Source organism: Giraffa tippelskirchi, chromosome 6, assembly GCF_054371585.1.
Source record: "Giraffa tippelskirchi isolate mGirTip1 chromosome 6, T2T-mGirTip1v1.2.pri, whole genome shotgun sequence".
NCBI classification, from domain to species: Eukaryota; Metazoa; Chordata; class Mammalia; order Artiodactyla; family Giraffidae; genus Giraffa; species Giraffa tippelskirchi.
Genome location: NC_137280.1, coordinates 75,592,638 through 75,613,006, shown reverse-complemented (window position 1 = coordinate 75,613,006; position 20,369 = coordinate 75,592,638). Strand labels below are relative to the sequence as shown.

The 20,369-nt window shown below is 50.9% G+C and overlaps 2 long non-coding RNA genes across 2 annotated transcripts; one reads left to right on the top strand and one right to left on the bottom strand.

The window, feature by feature from the left end:
• Positions 1-4,274: 4,274 nt before the first annotated feature.
• Positions 4,275-7,070, bottom strand: LOC145511723 (uncharacterized). The gene is made up of 2 exons (XR_014058100.1): positions 6,868-7,070; positions 4,275-6,206 (listed from the first exon to the last, which is right to left on the bottom strand). It is a non-coding gene; the product is annotated as an uncharacterized LOC145511723 (long non-coding RNA).
• Positions 7,071-7,608: 538 nt separating this feature from the next.
• LOC145511722 (uncharacterized) lies at positions 7,609-20,305 on the top strand. The gene is made up of 7 exons (XR_014058099.1): positions 7,609-7,685; positions 7,775-7,873; positions 8,193-8,291; positions 9,877-10,127; positions 11,716-11,783; positions 19,188-19,359; positions 20,208-20,305. It is a non-coding gene; the product is annotated as an uncharacterized LOC145511722 (long non-coding RNA).
• The last annotated feature ends 64 nt before the right edge of the window (positions 20,306-20,369 follow it).

Here is a 20,369-nt window from a genome sequence, read left to right as displayed (position 1 = left end):
AAGTGGGTGAGAGAAGCTGAAGCTTCATCCTGCTGAAGGGAAGTCAGTAGATAAGACCTCAGTTAGAAAGCAGAATTCCAGATGCAGAAGCATGTGGTCTGGGACTTCCCTGGTGGCGCAGTGGATAGGAATCTGTCTGCCTGTGCTGAGGGCACAGGTTTGATCCCTGGTCCGGAAAGATTCCACATGCCATGGAGCAACAAAGCACCACAACTACTGAAGCCTGCGTGCTCCAGAGCCTGTGTTCCATTACAAGGAAAGTCACTTCAAGGAGAAGCTCGTGTATGGCAAGGAAGAATAACTCCCACTTAGCCACAACTAGAGAAAGTCTGCACAAAGCACGGAGACCCAGCGCAGCCAAAAATAAATAAATAGATAAATAAATAAATAAAAACCTCCAGTTGCAGATGCATGTTCTTCGGAACTGTGGGATTCAACACCAAATCTGCAGCTCAGAGTTACAAGCTGTCACCCCCGGGGAGGCGGTGGGGCGCCAGAGGAGGTTCCTTCTTGGCTCTGCAGGTCTTGGAGACCTAAGGTTGGTAAAGCTCCAAACCTTCTATAACAAAGTAACCCCAAAACTTTTGTTTTGGAGAGTGGATGTCTATTAATTGACAAAAAAAGCATCAAAAATAAAAGGAAACTGTTGGAAATGAAGAAATATTTTTAAATAAGGTGTGAATTAGAAAGAACACAAACTGCATGTTACCTAAAAAATAGCTAGAAAGTAAATAACATTATATAAAATTTATAGAACAAAAGGAAATTCTGTAACTTTACGTGAGTTTATTACTATATAGATATCATATATATGTGAAATAACCAAATTAAAAAAAAAGGAGGAGGAAATAACAAAACATTTAAAGCTGACATCAGTCATGTAGCAAAGAAACTGAGTGTTTGAAGGTAAAAAGGTTGATTGATCCCCAAGAGGCCCAATTGTGGGGAAAAAAGATTTTATTGGCTAGGCTCCGCCTCTGATGCATAAGATTGGGTGCATTGCTTAGCCCTGGGGAGTGAGATGTTTATTATTTTTCCCCAGGTCACCATTTACAGGTGGGTGGTGGCATCGGGTGCATCCGCAGGGGTGTCCACCACAGACTGTGAGCTTCGCAGTGGAGGCGAGGTTACTTCCTCTGGGCTCATTTCTGGTTTCCAGGGAGGAAGAAGCACCAGGAGGAAAGCAAGAGGTCCCCCCAGTTCCCCCAGAACTTTGTCACATGGCCTCGAGTGTCTGCATAGGAGGCAGCGAATGCACTGTCCTTGCGTGCTGTCCCAAAATAAATGGGGTTCTGTCAGTACAACCAGGATGGGTTTGGATCCCCACAAAAGCACAAATACACCACATCAAGAAAGGAAAACAGAGCAATTACCAAGGCATGGGGAGATACTACAAACTGTGAGAGAGCATTATGACAGTAAACTGGTCTGGAGGAGACGGATGATTCTGTACCCAAATGTGAATGATCAAAGCTGACCCCAGAAAAGGGGGAAAACAAGGATAGACCAATGAGTATAGAACAAACTGCTGGAAGGGGCACTAGACTTGACAGTCCTGCAGCAAATCCATCTGAGAGCAGACTCCCCCCACTCCTCCGCTCCTCAGAGTACCCTGGCCTCTGGGACATGGAGGGACACAGAACTGCTTACAAAGATAAGAGGCCCATGGCTACCAAGGGGAGGGCAGGAAGCCCTGCATGGCTCTACCCACACAGCTGAGTGTCAGAACCTGCTGTTGGCCCCGTCTTGTCTGCCTGCCCCTGTTGTTACAGAATCTGCCTGGGAGGGGCGGCCAGTCAGCCCCAGAAGGTGGAGACCTCCGTGCAAGAAATTTAACCAAAAAAACCCCTATTAGGACTAATTAGATAATTTGGTAAGGTAGCTAATGTTAAGCTAACTATGTTATGGGATGAATTTTATCCCCCTTCCAAAGTCCTGTGTTGAAGCCGTAACCCTACAGTGATGGGATTTGGAGGTGGGGCCTATGGGAGGTGATTAGCGTTAGATGTACATCAAAGCTGTATATTGTCACCTTGCTTATTTAACTTATATGCAGAGTACATCATGCAAAATGCTGGGCTGGATGAAGCACAAGCTGGAATCAAGATTGCTGGGAGAAATATCAGTAACCTCAGATATGCAGATGACACCACCCTTATGGCAGAAAGCAAAGAGGAACTGAAGAACATCATGATGAAAGTGAAAGAGCTGGCTGAAAACTCAGCATTCAAAAAACTTAAGATCACGGCATCTGGTCCCATCACTTCATGACAAATAGATGTGTAAACAATGGAAACAGTGACAGACTTTATTTTGGGGGGCTCCAAAATCACTGCAGATGGTGACTGCAGCCATGAAATTTTTAAAAGACACTCCTTGGAAGAAAAGCTGGACAGCATATTAAAAAGCAGAGACATTACTTTGCCAACAAAGGTCCGTCTACTCAAAGCTATGGTTTTTCCAGTAGTCATGTATGGGTGTGAGAGTTGGACCATAAAGAAAGCTGAGCGCTGAAGAATTGATGCTTTTGAACTGTGGTGTTGGAGAAGACTCTTGAGAGTCCCTTGGACTGCAAGAAGATCCAACCAGTCCATCCTAAGGGAAATCAGTCCTGAATATTCATTGGAAGGATTGATGCTGAAGCTGAAACTCCAACACTTTGGCCACTGGATGTGAAGAACTGACGTTGGAAAAGACCCTGATGCTGGGAACGATTGAAGGCAGGAGGAGAAGGGGTCGACAGAGGATGAGATGGTTGGATGGCATCACTGACTTGATGACCATGAGTTTGAGCAAGCTCCGAGAGTTGGTGATGGACAGGGAAGCCTGGTGTGCTGTAGTCTACGGGGTTTCAAAGAGTGAGCGACATGACTGAGCGACTGAACTGAACTGACCTGAGGGTGGGGACCCCACAATGGGATTAATGTCTTTTTAAAAAAAGAGATCCCAGGGGGTTCCCTGGCGGGCCAATAGTTAGGACTCTCCACTTTCACTGCCAAGCGCCCAGGTTTGGTCCCTGGTTGGGGGACTAAGATTCCACAAGCTGCATGGTGGGACCAAAGGAAAAAAAAAGAGAGAGAGACCAGTTTGCCTTCTCAGCCACATGAGGACACAGTGAGAAGGTGGCCGTCTGCCAACCAGGAAGAGAGTCTTTACAGGAGCTGAATTGGCTGGCTCCTCAATCTTGGACTTCGCCTCCAGAACTGTGAGAAAATAAATTTCTCTCCATGGCAGTATAAGTGCTGATGGGCTCTGGCTCACAATTTTACACTGATCGGTACTTTGCATATGCAAACCAGATAGGCTCTCAATGTGAACGATTTTTGAATTGGAAGAAAGCTGAGCTCTGTTCTGAACCTTTGGCCATTTGGAGAGTCACCAGCCAGCCCAAGACCCAGGGGCCATGCAGCTGGAGGAGCCAGGACCCTCACAGCATCCAGCACCTTCTCCACACACAGCCTGCTCCATGGGGAATGCCCAAGGGAGCCAAAAATGTATTAGGAGGAGGAGGTGGGACAGAGAAACCTAGAGAGAGCAGCTGATTTTAGAAAATTCCCACCCGGTCTGGATTGGGGTATTTTGATTGGGCTACTTTGATTGGGCCTCTTTCCCAGGAGGCACTGTGGAATTTGGGTCTGGGAGCTTTCAGTTCGATGCTAAATGTCAGATGACTTGGTGAAAAGTCGTGGCACTTTTATTGACTTTCTCTCTGGTTGCAAGTCTCAATTAGGACCAGTGCCGACACTGTTTATTTACATTTGCATTTTTTTCAGAATGAGGGGCAGAGGAGTCAGGCTCTGGAGGCCCAAGATTGGCAAAGAATTCCATTACTGACATACTTGCTCACTGTTGTGGCATGCTAAGATTTTGGAGTTTTGGTGTGCGCCTCTACTTAGAGAGTACACAACATAAATTGAAGGATAAATAATCGTAAAGCCCGAAGGGAGCATGATATACTGCTGTGTGCGAGCCACTTGTCTGTGACAAATGGCATACCAGGCACCGCAGGACCACAGGAAGCCTTAATCAATGGTGGTAATAGCCACCGATGCATCACTGTGCGGGCGTCACCGAGGGACTGACGCTGGAGAAGAATCAACGGGACGTGAAAAAGGAATTGTTTGTAAATACAATCAACAATTTTGTGTTCCTGAGAAAGCCATTCATCATTGGGAAACCACCTTTAGTAAAAGATGCACCCGGCTTCCCAGTGAGGCGGGGCCATCAATCCTGCCCAAGTCCGGGGGCCAGCTCAGGGCTGTCAGAGGCTCAGGGAACAGACACACATATTTATTCTTATTTGAAGGCAAATTGAGAGTCATTTTTTGGGGGAAAAGTGAGCAGAGGGCACCTATAAAAGTCTCTTGGGAGCAGAGAGAGCTCCTTAAAAGTGTCTTCTTCTTTGGGGCACCCGGCCCGGGGCCCCGAGTGCCCAGCAAGCTCTGTACCTTTCCTTGGCCACATCTGTGCTCTCCCGCTTCTGGACACATGGGTGCACGTGGGGCGGGAAGGAGAGGTCTCTGAGCAAGGAAGGTGGCTTCTGGGGGATGGCTGTTTAGGGCGATGAAGTCTAATTGAAAGGTCCTTGCAGTCTGGCATCGTGGCCTGGCTCCATAGACGTTTTTCTGGCCCCTCTGGGAACTGGTTTCATCCTTAGAACAGCGCAAGGTGAGCACGCCCAGAGCATGGTGGCTACTGGGCTGATCCCGGGCAGACGGCTGCAGGCACCTGCAGGTCCTCCCCCACTGAGGCCGCCCCACGGTCCTCTCAGTGGATCCTGTGGCTGAAGGACCACCTCGTGCTCTGGAGGAGTGGAGGCCAGGTGGGGGGCGGGCTGCAGGCAGGGCCTCACGTGCCGGGACAGTCATGGATAGGTGGTGAGGCCGTTCACGGCTGCGCCAGGAAGAGGAGGAGCGGCTGGGGCGGCAGGCGCGGGCACCAAGGAGCGCCCGTGAGGTGGCCTTGTCCCACGCCACTGATGGCCGATGGGACACAGCCAGGGAAGGCGGCAGAGGGCGTTGAAGACCTTGCCGGGGTCTGTCAGCGGGGTGTGGGGGCAAAAGGCTACTCTGAGAGAATAGAAAGTGAGCCAGAGGACAGGAAGTGAGCGTGTGTGTGGGGAGTTCTGCTCTGGGGGCACAGAGAACTGGTGGGACATGTGGCTGTGGGGTCAGGGGAGAGCTGAGGGGCTGCCTGGCCTTTAACGGAAGGACCACCAGTCCAGCCACAGGTACAGGAGGAGGCAGAGAGACCGGGTCACAGGCAGGGCGCACGTGGGTGGGGGACGCAGACGCTCCCTGCAGCCTGCTGCTGTGTGTTGGTGATGTGGGAAGCAAGGCCCTGGCTGATAGTGGGCCGGGGAGGGGTGCTGGAGGTCACAGCAGGGGAGGAGGGGGACAGCTAAGGACAGGGAGTGGGGATTCCTGGAGGGGGGCCCCTGCTGGCCTGTGGCTGCCCAGAAGGCCGGACGGCCGGGTTTAACCAGGGTTTAAATGGGTGAGGGGCAGCTGAGCGTGCTTTGCAAACAGACTGTGCCTCTGATAGACTGTGGCACCCAGGAGAAGGAAAACACCCTTCATTCCAAACACTCATTCCTCTGCGACCTAATCCAGAAAGACTCAGTTTCTAGGTGGAGGTAACTCTGACATCACAACTGAACACCCTGTTGTCAGGCTGTTTGGGATACAATTTATGAAATATGTTTGACACCTGCCCACTCAGTCAACTGACAACAAGGCTCTTACGCCAAATTACAGACCACCTAGACATAGCTTCCTTCGAAAATATATATCATCAGAAAATATGCATCATTTATGTACCAAGCAAAAAAGGGGCATAATTCAGTGGAACCAAAGCTTCCTTCTCCCTGAAAACCTGTTTCTATTTTCCACGTATGACTAATTTTTAATCTCAGTGACTGAGCGGTAATGCCATTGTCACTGATGCTGACAATGGGGTTTTTTAAGAAGCATATGATAGATGTTGCCTTCTTGGTATCCTTTTTTGGTTATCGCTCCTGTGGCGTTCTGAATAAAATGAGTTCAGCCTCTGTGAGGCTCTAGCAAATCCAGGCACAATTGTAGATTAGATGCCATCTTTATGCAAAACTTGCACAGCACACACTCGGCTGGCCGTGAGAGGCAGTGGAGACGACAGTAGACTTCCGTCTGGCCATAAGTCACCAAAGCAGGAAAACAGCTATTTACCTAATGCCCATTTGTTAAAAGAGTAGGAAAATGGAATCTTTAATAACGTCAAACAAAAGCACAAGAACTTATAAAACAACAACCAAATTGTAAAATAAGAAGCATGTTTGTAATGGCCTCCTCTGTTTTCACCTAAGGTATGTTTCTAGGTGGTTTTCCTGTGATGGGGTTTTAGGGTCACAGGACACCCCACCCATGCAGACATGAAAACTGGAGCCCTGAGTGCCATCCTCAACTCCTCTCCTCCCCAGCTCCATCACTCTGAGCTGGCCGACCTCAACGCTGTCTCCCAAGGGACCAGGCACAGCGTTGCCCACAGGATTCCCTGCCCCGGAATCCTGGAAACCTCTCCCTGCCCCGCGAGAGGTTCATTCAATGCTCTAAATGCAACGGGAGGGGGTGGTTATCTTCCCTAACCTGACAGGCCTCGCCAACCCAGTGTCTGCACCATCACATCCAAGCCCACCAGCTCTTCCCCAAACCCAACCCCAACCTGCAGGTGCATACGCACGTTCACACACATGTATGCACACTCACACACTTGGGCGAAGACCTCCCACGAGGCCTTGGCCCTGGGCTGCTCATTATTGCCCCCACTGTCCTGGCCCAGCTCCACCTCCTGCGCGCCCCCAGGGCGCCCTGCATGAAGGCGTTTGCGCACCAGGCTCGAGCCCTTCTTGCCTGCACAGGCGCCGCCCCGCCTTCCAGGCGGCCCGTTGAGGCGCTACACGTGGAGGCCGCGCTGTGCTTGCACAGACCGCATCGCAGGGGCTGGCGCATCAGGGAGGCCGAGCGGTCGCTGTGAGGTCCGGGACGTCGGGGACCGCAGGTGGGACCGCCCGAGCGCCTGGCGAGTGGGGCCCGGAGGGGGACGTTCCTTCCGGTCCCCCTTTATGCGCACGAGCCTGCGGGGTCCTGACCCTGAGCGGGAGCGCTGGGAATGGGCCTGGGCCGCTGCTCACGGTGCACATCCTCTTGGGGTGGAGGGGCGCCCTGGACCCGAGTCTCCCCTGATGCCCCTGGGTCGTCCAGGTCGTGGAGCCCCTTGACGCGTTTCCTGAGTTCTCATCTGCCTTCTTTCTCTTTGTTACCTACTGGCGTTTATCTTGTAACAAACACCTCGAGTTAACAGCATTTTTTTTTTTTTTCCTTTTGGCCTGTGCCTCTAAGGCCGTAAGTACTCACGTAGAATTGGCAAACGGGCTATTTTCAGTGGAGTTATGCTTGCATTCAAGATAGTCAATTGTGATGTTTAAAAATATAAAAATAATGACACGTAAAACACAAGGAAATGCTCAGGACTTGTAAACTGAAACTCTGCCTAGAGACTGTTTCCGGGGTAATGCGGTCAGGAACGCGGAGCACCTGCTGGCGTGCCTGTTCGGAGAGACGTCATGAGCAGTGGGCCTTGCTCTTCTCTTGACTGTGAGTGGATGTGATTTAGCTCTTGGTGTGTTTTAGAGGTAGATGCGGCCACAGGTATGACAGACCATAGGTTGCTCCTCACCGACTGACCTGCTGCCCACCTGGGCTCCTCTGTGAGGCATCTGAACTGTGTTTTCTTACAGTTGGAGACAGACAATTACAGATAAAGAGGTTGCGATGGGAGATGGTCGAGTGTCCGGTTTGAACCCATTCTTGGTGAAGGATAAGGTTGTCCTCAGGAGGTAACTGAAGGCTTCTGGGCAGAGGTGGCCTTTGCTCAGTGAATTGTGATTTTTGTTAACGAGCTGGCTCAGCCCTTGAAACAGCCCAGTTTTACTGACCCGATCCCCAAACTAACGGAAAATAGGATGGGAGCAGCCTGTGCACACAGATGAGGCCCAGGTGGTGTCAAGCGAGGTGACTGGTGTGGGGTGGGGAGGGAGATGGAGGGAGATCCTGTCTCTCTTCTGTGCAGTTTGTGTTTTTTCCAGCCAGTCATCGTTTCAGTGTTGGCTTTGCATTTCCTCCCTTGGGATTCACTTTTTTTTTTTTCCATTAAAGGAAGAGGGAGAATACTGACCAGATGAACCTAGAAAACCCAAAGAAACAGAAAGTGAAGGAGCCAAGTCAAAAAATCAGAGGAGATGTGGGAAAGACCAGGTTTGAATTGTTCATTTGCTGTTAAATGTTCCATTTTTAAACTTACAGTCTTCAGTAAGTTATGTTCTTCATTTTCTTTTTTTTTTTACCCGCAAGCCTTTCTTCGTTTCCATGTCATTTTGATAGTTTTTAAAATATGCACTTTGTGTTCTCGTGAAGTTCCTTGATTTCTAATTTCAGAAGGCGTGCTACTTTCTGCGTTGTGCTTTGTCCTCGGGATCAGGCCTGGTGGGGGTTGTCAGTTACTCCTACTGAGAATCCTTTGGCGTGGCTGCTGCCCGCTTACTGAGTTCTAAGGGAGTTGCTGGCCAGGGTGTCTCGGTGGCCTGGATCTGACTTGCTCACTTCCTGAGGGTCATGTTTGGTCTTTGCAGGGGCCACCTGTAGGACAGATTGGTAATGGTTGCTTTTGTGTTTTAACAGAAGTTATAACCATTTACTGCAACTTGAAAATGTTCTCAGTAAAACTGTGTCTTTTATGACTCATAGCAGTACCTGAAAGAAGAAAATACCTTCTCCATTTCCAAAGATACTGGGCAGGGTTTGTTCTGTGTCCCTTTCCTCTGTGCAGGAGGTGAGGATATGGTGGGAGGGGCGGTGATGTCACCTCTGTCCTGAGTCTGGCCTTGGCAGTGGACTTGGGACCTGCTCTCCCTGTTTTTATCCAGTCGTCGCTTTCACCTGGGCAGAAGTTAAGAATGCAGTAGAACCACAGAGTGACTGGTAACTGGAGCTGCCGCAGGAAAGTAGTCTCTTGCTTGTTCTGTGAGAGCCCACATGTCAGGCCACCAACCTGAAGACCGGCCCTCTCAGTTGCCGTCGGTCCTCCTTTTTATGGTTTTTGTTTTAAATAAAGAATCTTGTCAGAAATAATTGTAAACAAGGTAACAATCAATGTAACCAAATTCTGTTTCAAAGAAATAGAACCAATAACAGTTTAAAAGACGTTAAGCATACAGTTGTCACTGACCTTTGTTTACATCTCCTATTTTCTGCCACTTTCTTGTCTCAGAGGGTGGTGTAAATAGCTCCCTTTGTCCAGTAAAACCAAGAAAAAAACCTGATGGAAAAAACCAGGGTAGGTTTTGCTTTTGGAAACTTTGGTGCTGGAAACAATTGTGTGGCTTGATGAGAGGATTTGTGTTTCAGTTCATGGTGAAAGGAGTCTAAGCTTTGAAATCAGGCAGTTCGAGCTGTGTTGTTCTAATAGTATTTCCAGTTTCGAATGAAGCGCCTGGCCTCCAAGTGCAGAAGTAGTTAGTTTGAATCATGTCTAATCTGATGGGCTGGGGTGGGGGGTGGGCCACCCCCTCTCTGGCTGCCATTGCTGCCTCCCACCTCCTGCCCTCTCTCCTTCCCTCCCTCCCTCTGTCCCTGGCTCTTGGACCCACTGGGAGCCCTGGGCGCACTCTGAGCAGGCTCTGCAGCCCACACATCTCCACATGGGGATTCTTATGGTATGGCATCACAAGTGGTCACCTGTTGCTGAAATTTTAGGAACCTGCTTGTCTGGACAGACATAAAGGTGCAGCCCCGTGCTGTGAGCAGAGGCAGGATCTCTTCTGTGCTTGGTGTTCTCTTCCAGCTTCCCTTTTTCTCTCCTGGAAAATGTCAGAAGCTGAGCGCCGAAGAATTGATGCTTTTGAACTGTGGTGTTGGAGAAGACTCTTGAGAGTCCCTTGGACAGCAAGGAGATCCAACCAGTCCATCCTAAAGGAGATCAGTCCTCGGTGTTCATTGATAGGACTGATGTTGAAGCTGAAACTCCAATACTTTGGCCACCGCATGCGAAGAGCTGACTCATTGGAAAAGACCCTGATGCTGGGAAAGATTGAGGTCAGGAGGAGAAGGGGATGACAGAGGATGAGATGGTTGGATGGCATCACCGACTCAATGGACATGGGTTTGGGTGGACTTGGGAGTTGGTGATGGACAGGGAGGCGTGGTGTGCTGCGGTTCATGGGGTTGCAAAGAGTTGGACACGACTGAGCTATTGAACTGAACTGAAAATGTCAGAAATTCTGGGAAACTTTCCTTTTGTGTTTGTTTTTGTTGTGATAACATTCATTTAATGTAAAATGCATTTTAGCCGTTTCAGAGTGTACAATCCAGCGGCACTAAGTACATTCACAGTCTTGGGCAACCATCAGCACTATCTAATTCCAGAATTTTTTTCATCACTTCAAAGGGAAACCCCATACCCCTCTTTTCCCTCTTCTTCCAGCCCCTGACAACCTCTAATCGGCCTTTTGTTTCTGTGGATTTCCTTATTCCGGGTATTTTGTACAAGTGGATCGTACTGTATTTGTCCTTTTGTGTATGGCTTTTTCCACTTAATGTGTTTCTGAGGTTCATCCACACTGTAGCCTGTGTATCCGTACTTCATTTTTATGGCTGAAAATATTTTTCTGTTTAAACATACTGCCTTTTGAGTATCCAGTCATCTGTTGGGGGGTGTTTTGGGTTGTTTCCACCTCCGAGCTGTTATAAATACTGTTGCTGAGACCATTCGCACGCAGTGCTTTGAACACCTCGAGTGCAGTTGCTGGGTCTCGTGGGAGTCGTTTGCCTGGCTTGGGAGCTGCCACGCTGTTCCTCAGGTGACTGTACAATTTAACATTCCACCAGCAACGCACGAGGAGCTTGAGTTCTCCACGTCCCTGCCAGTGACTGTTATTTTCCATCTCTTTTGCTGGAGCCATTCTTTTTGTTGTTGTTCAGTCACTAAATCGTGTCTGACTCTTTGCAGTCCCATGGACTGCCGCACGCCAGGCTCCCCTGTCCTTCACTATCTCCCGGAGGAGCCATCCTTGTGGGTGTGGACTCTTTTGGGTTGCCAGTCAGCTGGTAGTAGGACTGCCTTACCCTCATAACCTAGTTCCTGGTCCCTTCAGGGCCTGCTCTGTGGGGGTATTTGTGTGGCGGCCAAGGGGGTGCCCTGCCTCTGCCCTTTATATCTGACCTCTCCATTTAGTTTGGGTTTTGTTCCTGAAGGTGTTTCTCACACTTACTACTGCCTAAACGTTACTCTTGAAGGATTGCTTTTCTAAACTGATGATTCCCTGGTAGTCAGTATTGACCGGAGCAGAGGTGGACCCGGTGAGGGACAGGGATGGCCCCGCCAACCGCTCTTCTTGCAGCCCCAGCAGGTCTCCTGTTGGCAAGAGGTGTGTCAGGGGTGTTCACAGCTGCCAGCAGCTTGTCCTTGTCAGACTGCTGTTGTGCTCATTCAGCACCTCCACCCCCCTACATGTGAATATGCTCCTAGTTCCAAGCACATTGTGAAAAACAGAAAAAAGTCCACTGAAAAGATTGGAGACTCTGTACTCTCTGTGTTATTTTGAATCTTTCCTTTGTTTTCAAAGTGATGGGCTTCCTAAGTGAGCACTGGATCTATGTATTTATGCCTAGTTTTGTATTCTAGATCTGCCAGAGATCAGCAAGCCAGTAAAGAAAAATAACCGTGAAAAGCTGTCCAGGAAAAAGGGCCAGGTAACATCTTCAGGTGTTACATCATGATCTGCTCTCTAGGTACTCGTGCTTGGGTGTTCAGTCTTGCAAGTGTAGGGAGACCGTGGGGACTTCGTGGTCAGGACTCTGCACTTCCACTTCAGGGGGCATGGCTTCCCTCTTGTGGTTTCTGGTCTCCTGCAGTGTGGCCAGAAAGTAGAAGACAGTGAAAACCTCACTCACTGACTGGTCCGCGTTGCCAATAGGAATGTCTTATGAGATGAGTCTGTGCAGCCTGGGTGCCCCCTGCTCTCGGGGTTTGTGGACGGGGTTGTGCGCCGCCCTGGGCCCACTCCTGATGAGGGCCACCAGGGCTGAGACACATGTCATCTGCTGAGGTTGCTTCAGGGGCAGTGGGGGCACAGGGCCTGGGGGAGTGCCCTCTGCTGGCAGCCTGTGGGGCAGGGCAGGGCGCCCGCAGGGAGTGGCCCACTCTGTGTTCTCACCTGCGCAAGGTTCCGAGGCCACGACAAAGCCTGGGCGCAAGAGGAAGATGGCCCTTGGTGCTTTCTGGGCGTCCTCTGAGGATGGGGCTCTGCAGAGCATGGCCAGCGGCCCCGCACCCTGGGAGAGGGAGATGCAGAGCGAGTGGAAACAAGCTGGGCAAAGGATGGGGCGAAAGTGGAAGGCAAATGGAAGAAAAATAACGGGAGAGAATCAGAAGAGAAAAGGCGGAAAGGGCTTGAGGAACGAGGAGCTGGGAGACAGCCCCGGCTTCGGGGGATGGGTGGTGGTGGCCGTGGGGACAGAAGGCGCGCAGGTGGCTGCAGCAGGGGTCAGGGGCGCCATGGGCTGCCGGGCAGACATGCGGACAGGCCCAAGGACTGTCCCCTGCGGGGATGCTGGCCGAAACTGAGAGTGGAGTAGAGTTGGTGGGGAGCAAGCGGTTGCTGGGTGAGATCGAGGCAGGGAAAGACACGGGGGCTGGAGAGGTTAAAGAAGATGAAAGATGGGGTGCTGGCTCGAGGCCGCATCAGAGAGTGTAGTTTCCAGAAAAGACAGAAGAAGGAAAGAGAACACAGGTGAGGCAGGGGCCCCGGAAGCAGAGGAAGGGAGACGCGGGAATGCAGAGCTGGGGGGCACCTCCGAGTGCAGTCGCCGCCCGCCAGGGGAGGACGCGCAGCAGGAAGTGACAGAAGAAGCAGGCCAGAGGCCACGAGCAGGAGCCAGGAGCGACGTGCAGAGGGAGCAGCAAGAAGCAGGCCAGTGAGGCCACTGCAGGGCCGGGGCAGGAGGGAGCAGGCGAGTGGAGATGGTACGCCAGCCCACCCGCCCCGCCTCGCCATTGGTCACTGCCCCCCAACCTGTCACGACTCGGAGCCCCCATGCCCCCAGTGCCTCCAGGCCTCTTTCAGGCTCTTGGGAGCCGGAGGAAGAGGTCGCGCTGTCAGTGCTGGCCTTTTCTGCCAGCTGTGCGCCTGTGGTGGGTACCTCGGAATGCTGTAGTGGGGAGCGGCGAGCTTTGACGTGTAGGTCTCATGGGATGCTGGTGAGAACTGGCCTCCGTGAAGCACTTGCTCTGTGACTGCATTGCTTTTATCCAGTCTTGATGAGGTAGGTACTATCTCCACTTTTCAGATGAGGACACCAAGGTACAGAGAGGTTAAGTAACTTGCTCATGGTCACACAGCCCCTAAGCAGAGGAGCAGACATGGTGGTCACACAGCCACTAAGCAGAGGAGCAGACACGGGACCGTCAGCCATTACCTGAGCTGTCCCACCCATGGCCACCCGCCACACGTGGCTGTGAGCATCCAGGATGTAGCTGGCCCCAGAGGAGACGTGTAGTGGGTTTAAAGTTCATGGTGATTTCAATATAGGAAAAAGAATGTGAACTCACTTTTTTTATATTTATTACATGTTGTAATGACAATATTTCAGATATTTTGGTTGAAATTAAGTATAGGCAGAGGAACCAGAGATCAAATTGCCAACATCCGATGGATCGTCGAAAAAGCAAGAGAGTTCCAGAAAAGCATCTATTTCTGCTTTATTGACTATGCCAAAGCCTTTGACTGTGTGGATCACAATAAACTGTGGAAAATTCTGAAAGAGATGGGAATACCAGACCATCTGACCTGTCTCTCGAGAAACCTGTATGCAGGTCAGGAAGCAACAGTTAGAATTGGACATGGAACAACAGACTGGTTCCAAATAGGAAAAGGAGCCCATCAAGGCTGTATATTGTCACCCTGCTTATTTAACTTATATGCAGAGTACATCATGAGAAACACTGGGCTGGAAGAAACACAAGCTGGAATCAAGATTGCTGGGAGAAATATCAATAACCTCAGATATGCAGATGATACCACCCTTATGGCAGAAAGTGAAGAAGAACTAAAGAGCCTCTTGATGAAAGTGAAAGAGGAGAGTGAAAAAGTTGGCTTAAAGCTCAACGTTCAGAAAACTAAGATCATGGCATCTGGTCCCATCACTTCATGGGAAATAGATGGGGAAACAGTGTCAGACTTTATTTTGGGGGGCTCCAAAATCACTGCTGATGGTGATTGCAGCCATGAAATTAAAAGACGCTTACTCCTTGGAAGGAAGTTTATGACCAACCCAGATAGCATATTGAAAAGCAGAGACATTACTCTGTCAACAAAGGCCCGTCTAGTCAAAGCCATGGTTTTTCCAGTAGTCATGTATGGATGTGGGAGAAGGCAATGGCATCCCACTCCAGCACTCTTGGCTGGAAAATCCCATGGACAGAGGAGCCTGGTAGGCTACAGTCCATGGGGTCACTAGGAGTCGGACACGACTGAAGCGACTTAGCAGCAGCAGCAGCAGCATGTATGGATGTGAGAGTTGGACGGTGAAGAAAGCTGAGCGCCAAAGAATTGATGCTTTTGAACTGTGGTGTTGGAGAAGACTCTTGAGAGTCCCTTGGACTGCAAGAAGATCCAACCAGTCCATCCTAAAGGAGATCAGTCCTGGGTGTTCATTGGAAGGACTGATGTTGAAGCTGAAACTCCAATACTTTAGCCACCTCATGCAAAGAGTTGACTCATTTGAAAAGACCCTGATGCTGGGAAGGATTGGGGGCAGGAGGAGAAGGGGACGACAGAGGATGAGATGGTTGGATGGCATCACCAACTCGATGGACATGGGTTTGGGTAAACTCCGGCAGTTGGTGATGGACAGGGAGGCCTGGTGTGCTGCGATTCATGGGGTCGCAAAGAGTCGGACATGACTGAGCAACTGAACTGAATTGAAAAAATCAAATCAGTTTCTAAACCATTTAAAACCCATATGTGGCTTGTGTCACATTTCTGCTGGGCAGTTTTATGCCTTGTGAAGTGGGGCTGCTGGCCTTGGGGTCAGAAGGCCTTTATTGGTATCTGCTGCTGCATCCAACAGAATAATTCTGGGGAAGTTAGATTTTCTGAGTTTTGTTTCCCTTGTATGTGAAACAGGGTTACTGTTTGTGGAATTGCTACTGTGAAGGGACGCATGAAGGCTTATGACATGGGTGGGCATTTGATTTTGCATTTCCCTGGTGGGTAAGGATGTTGAGCATCTTTCATGCTTTTGGCCATTTGTGTCTCTTTGGAGAAGTATCTGGTTGTTTTTGCTTCTGATTTTAGTTGGGCTGTTTGTCTTTTTCTGGTTGAGATGTAAGAGTTTTTTACATATTCTGAACACTAGACTCATCAGTGACATGATTTGTAAACTTTTTCTCCCTTTCTGTGGATTCTCTTCTCATTTTACTGATGGTGTCCTTTGAAGCACAGAAGTTTTTTAAGTTTGAGTTCACTTTAGCTGTCTTTGTTTGCTTGTACTTTTGATACATTTAAAAACCATTGACTAATCCAGGGTTATGAAGGTTCACAACCTGTTTTTTTTTTCCTTAGGGTTTTATTGTTTTAGCTCTAGGTCTTTAATCCATTTTAACTTGCAAGGATTCTGTCTCACTTTGTTTTTTGCATGTGGTAGTTCAGTAGCACTTGTTGAAAAGACTGTTCTTTTCCTATTGAATGGTCTTGGCACCCTGAGGAAAATCAATTGGCCACAGATGTATGGGTTTAGTTTTGATTCTCGCTTCTACTGCATTGATCTGTATGTTTATCTTTATGCCAACACCATGCTGTCTTAATTACTGATGCTTTATTGTAAGTTTTTAAGTTGGAATGTAAGTTCTCTAACTTTGTTCTTCTCTTTCAAGATTGTTTTGGCTATTCTGGATAGCTTGTATTTCTATGTGAATTTCAGGATTGGTTGCCAATTTCTGCAAAGAAGCCAATCTTTTGGTGGGTCATTAGGTTTTATCTGTGGGTCACTTTGGGGAATACTGCTATCTTAGCAAAATGAAGTCTTCTGGTCTACAAATATGGGATGACTTTCGGTTTACTTATATCTTCTTTAATTTCTTTCAGTATGTTTTATAGTTTAAAATGTACAAATCTTTTACATATTTGGTTAAATTTATTTCTGGGCATTTTCCTTTTTTTGTGCTACTGTAAATAGAGTTGTTTTGTGATTTTCTTCTTCACTGCAGGTATAAAGAAAGAAAATAGATTTTCGTGTATTGATCTTGTATCTCGTAACTTTGTTGAATTAACTTACTAGCTCTAATAACTTTTTTTGTAGAATCTTATTGGTTTTCTAAACATAAGATCCTGCCACCTGCAAATAAAGACAGTTTAATTTTTACTCTCAAACTTTGATATATTTTAATCACTTTCTTGCGTCTGTACTCTGGCTAGAACCTCCAGGACTGTGTTGAATAGCAGGTCTGGTTCTGATCTCAGGGCCGTGGCACCTTGGGGTGTCACGTAGCTGTGGGGTGTTTGGCTGCTCTGTCTCAGGTGGAGGTTCCCTCCACCTCCAACCTAGTTTCTTGAATTTTTTTTTTTTTTACTTTTATCATGAAAGAGTGTTGGACTTTTTGTCATATGTTTTTTCTGCTTCTGTTTAGATTTCTTACAGTTCTTGTCTTGCCACATTTCCATTTAGAGAATTGCAATCTGGGTTTGAAAACACAGTGGCTTCAGGATTCTGAAGGTGCCACATGTACTTGATTTCAGGATTGTAAGAGAGATATGCAAGGCCTCAAAGCACACCTGGCAGAAGGTGGCCTTAAGGAGCACCAGCTGCTGCTGTCCTAGTGCGTGTCCAGTCAGCGGTGGTGGCTCATTCATCCCAAAATTGGGTGACCCCACCACAGCCACCTGGGCGCTGAGAACCAGCCCTTGTAGCTGTGCAGCTTTGCACCAGTGCTTCAGCCACTGGATGTCCGTGGGGACTGAGGAACTGGTGGCAGGGGTGGAGTTACTAGGGATGTGGGGTATCGGCTTGTCTCTGTGGAACCCTGGCTGCCTCCTGGGTGGGGGCACTGGCAGGCGTGCCTGGGCCTGCTGTGTGCGTTCTGGGTGCACACTGACAACTGCGTGTGTCCACCTCCCGCAGTCCCTAAGCCCCATCTTACAGATGCAGGAGGTTGATGCGATTGACAAGTGGTGGAGCTCTGCCATGTGCCGGCCGCTCTCCGGACCAGGGTGGCCCCAGAGGGCTTGTAGCTGGACTGTCTTGCCCAGGGTGGAAGCGGGGGTCAAATCCAGGGACAGTGGTGCAGGAGAGCGGGCTCAGGAGCACGGGGTGACAGTGAGGGGCTGGTCCGCAGTGTGGGAGCCGCGTGGGGCTGCATGGGAGGTGGTGCTGGTGTTTGCATGGTGCCCTGACCCAGCTTCACCTGTAGGGCCCTCTGACAGCATGGAGGTGCCCCACCTCCATGTCTAGCCCGGTGTGAGGGCAAGCATGTGATTACGGAGGACCTACCAGGTGCCCTTGGGAACTGCGGGACACCGCTGAAGCCCTGCCCCTGGCTGTTCCTGCGGCCCTTACTGAGAGCGGCCCCTTGCTGCTCCCAGGCAGGAAGGGCTGCGTGTGCATCCTGCGGCTGTCAGCCAGGGCCTGTCAGCAGCGTTGGGAGGCTGTCCAGAGAGCTCAGGGCGGAAGAGCAAGGCGGGGACAAGGGACAGCGTGGGGGCCCGCCGCCGGGAAGATGCCCCGCGGAGGAAGAACGCCTCCCAGGGCCAGGCCGCCCTGCGCTTGGCCGGCACGGCTCCACTGCAGGGGCTGGGGCGCCTTTGCACGCGGCCCCTGGAGAGCAGGGTGCGTCCCGACGTCCCCCAAGGCCTTCAGCCCTGGCAGAGGGTCGTTTGCTGAGCTGGTGAGGTGAGCGAAGGCCGTGGGCGAAGGTGTAGGGAGGGCGCTTCCCGGCTCCTCCCAGACCCCTGACCTCTGCTGCTGGGCGGGGCGGGAACGCAGCGGAGGGCAAGCGTGGTCCTCGGTTTCCCCGAAGGTGACCTTAGGCCACAGATGCAGCGCGTTATGTTGCCTGACGCGCTGGACCGGAGGTGCCTCGGGGTGGGGGTGAGGGTGGGGGCGGGGGTGTGTGCGGTCCCCGCCCCTTCTCACCCCTGCTCCCCAGGAGGGCCCTATTTGGGGGTTTCTTCCTCTGTTTGGCTTTGGTAAGATCTGTTGCTCATGTAGCTGTGCGTGGCCTCAGCACCATAGTGTTTGGCTTTGAACCTGATGGGTGTGCTCTGACACGGGCTTCTTGTCCCACTGGACTCGCAGTTTCTTGGTTTCCAGGAGCTTAAGTCCATTCATTCTGATCGTGGGCACAGAACGTGCGATCAGTCCCCCTAGTGGCCGTTGTGCTCCGAGCTGAGGCTTCCTTCTGCCCGTGGTGCTCACAGGCTCTTCCCTGTGGGATGTGGGCCGAGGCTCTGTGGTCACATGGGGGGTGAGTTGTGAGCTGGTGTGGAGTAGTGGGAGGCGGTGGGCTTCTCCTCTGCATGAAACGGCACCTTTCCAGAGAGCAGGGTGGGTTCACACCTGCATGGCGCTGAGCTCAGGAGCTCCTGTTGGAGCTCTGTTAGCCTAGTGCTTCCAGGGTAGTATCTCAGAATGTGATCCACGAGGCCCTTGCTGTGACTCCAGTACTGTCAGTACTCCCCCACCGCAGCCAGTAGAGTCTGCCTCTGGGGTCAGGCCCTGCTGGGGGCGGGGAGGGAGCATCTGGGGAACAGACAGGTGAGGCCAGATTGTGAAGCTGGGGAGGGTTGTAGTGGTCCCTTCGGTGGAGCACCCTCAGTAGATGCATTCCAAAAAAAAGCTTCGAGTTGCGGTTGTCAGGTTTGCGCAAGTAGGTTGGACTAGCCCCCGGCACTCCTCCCTCGGGACAGAGAGCTGCGGGTGGGTTGTTTAACGAGAGGCGTGGCCTGAGGTTGGACAGGGTCCATCCCTGCACCCCGCCCGTGCAGCAGGGAGACCTGGCAACTCGCCTGGTTTAGCCAGGGGTGGAGTCGCCGGCAGCTATGGGGATGTGGGAGGGCCTGTGCACAGGGTGAGTGGGGAATGTTCTCATGTGTCCTCCAGGTGGGAAGAGGAGAAGAGCCCGGGCGGTGTGAAGTGGACACAGCTGGAGCACAGAGGCCCATGGTTCTCGCGCCCCCACGAGCCCCTTCCTGAGGGAGTTCACTTCTACTCCAATGATGAGGACCGACCTGGAGGCTCAAGTGGCCGTGGGTGGGGCCGCCTTCAGCATCCGGTAACTGGCCACCTGGGCCTCCTCTGTCGGTGGCTGTCCCACCTGGGTCCCGGCTGACCCATGCACCTGGACCCAGGCCAGGCTACTTCCAAGTCTGTGGTTCAGACTTGGTCCCCAGCAGGCTCTCCCCGCTCCTGCAAGGTGCTGCCCCAGGGAGGCCTCTGGTGCCCCCTGCTCTTTTGCTGGGGCTCTTGCAGCGCTGGCCTGCTTGGGGGCCTGGTGACCCTGTGGTGACCCCCGGGTTCCTGCTGGGTTGCGGGAACCTGTCCCTGGGTGACGCTCAGCCAGCACTCACATAGCCATGTCTTTTCCTTGACCCCTGCAATGCCGTTGATGTAGGTTTCAGTTTAGAATCCGTTTGCCCAGTAAGACTAGGTTCCACGGCTGTCAGAACCAGCTCTGCCCCTCAAGGCCTGGGCGGCCCAGCCGTGGGGAGGGGTTGCTAGCAGGGCAGTAACTGAGCCTCTCCAGCCTTGGCAGCTCATCTGGTTCTATCTTCTTCACCTTCTTCTCCTCAGAAGCTAGTTTGGGAAAGAACTGTGTTCTTTTATTATGACCACCTTCTTCTTACTATCAAATTAATGTGTATTTATTTTTGCAACGTTTTGTGATAAAAGTTCTCAAACACGCAATAGTGGAGAGAACTCCATGGTGAAGGTCCTCCCTGCACGGGCCTTCACGCTCCTGAGCTGGGCCCTGTTCTCCACGGAGCTGTCCCTCGTGCTGGTGCTTGGAGTAAAATGTTGGAAGTCACTGGGCAAACGGGGGAAGGTGTTTAAAGGTTGCAGCTGCTACAGTTAATCACATGTCTGCTCTGGAGCCTTGACTTTGGTTTTGTTTCTATTAAGTGGTGATGTGCGTCTTCAGACTTCAGGTGTTGTTGTGGATCTGTGAACTTCGACCTGAGCGTAGCAGCAAAGTAAATCATTAAAGGAGGACAAATGTAGCACCTGTGGATGCCTTCTGTGGGGGGCAGAGGGGGCCTGGCACATGCTCCAGGATGCTCAGGT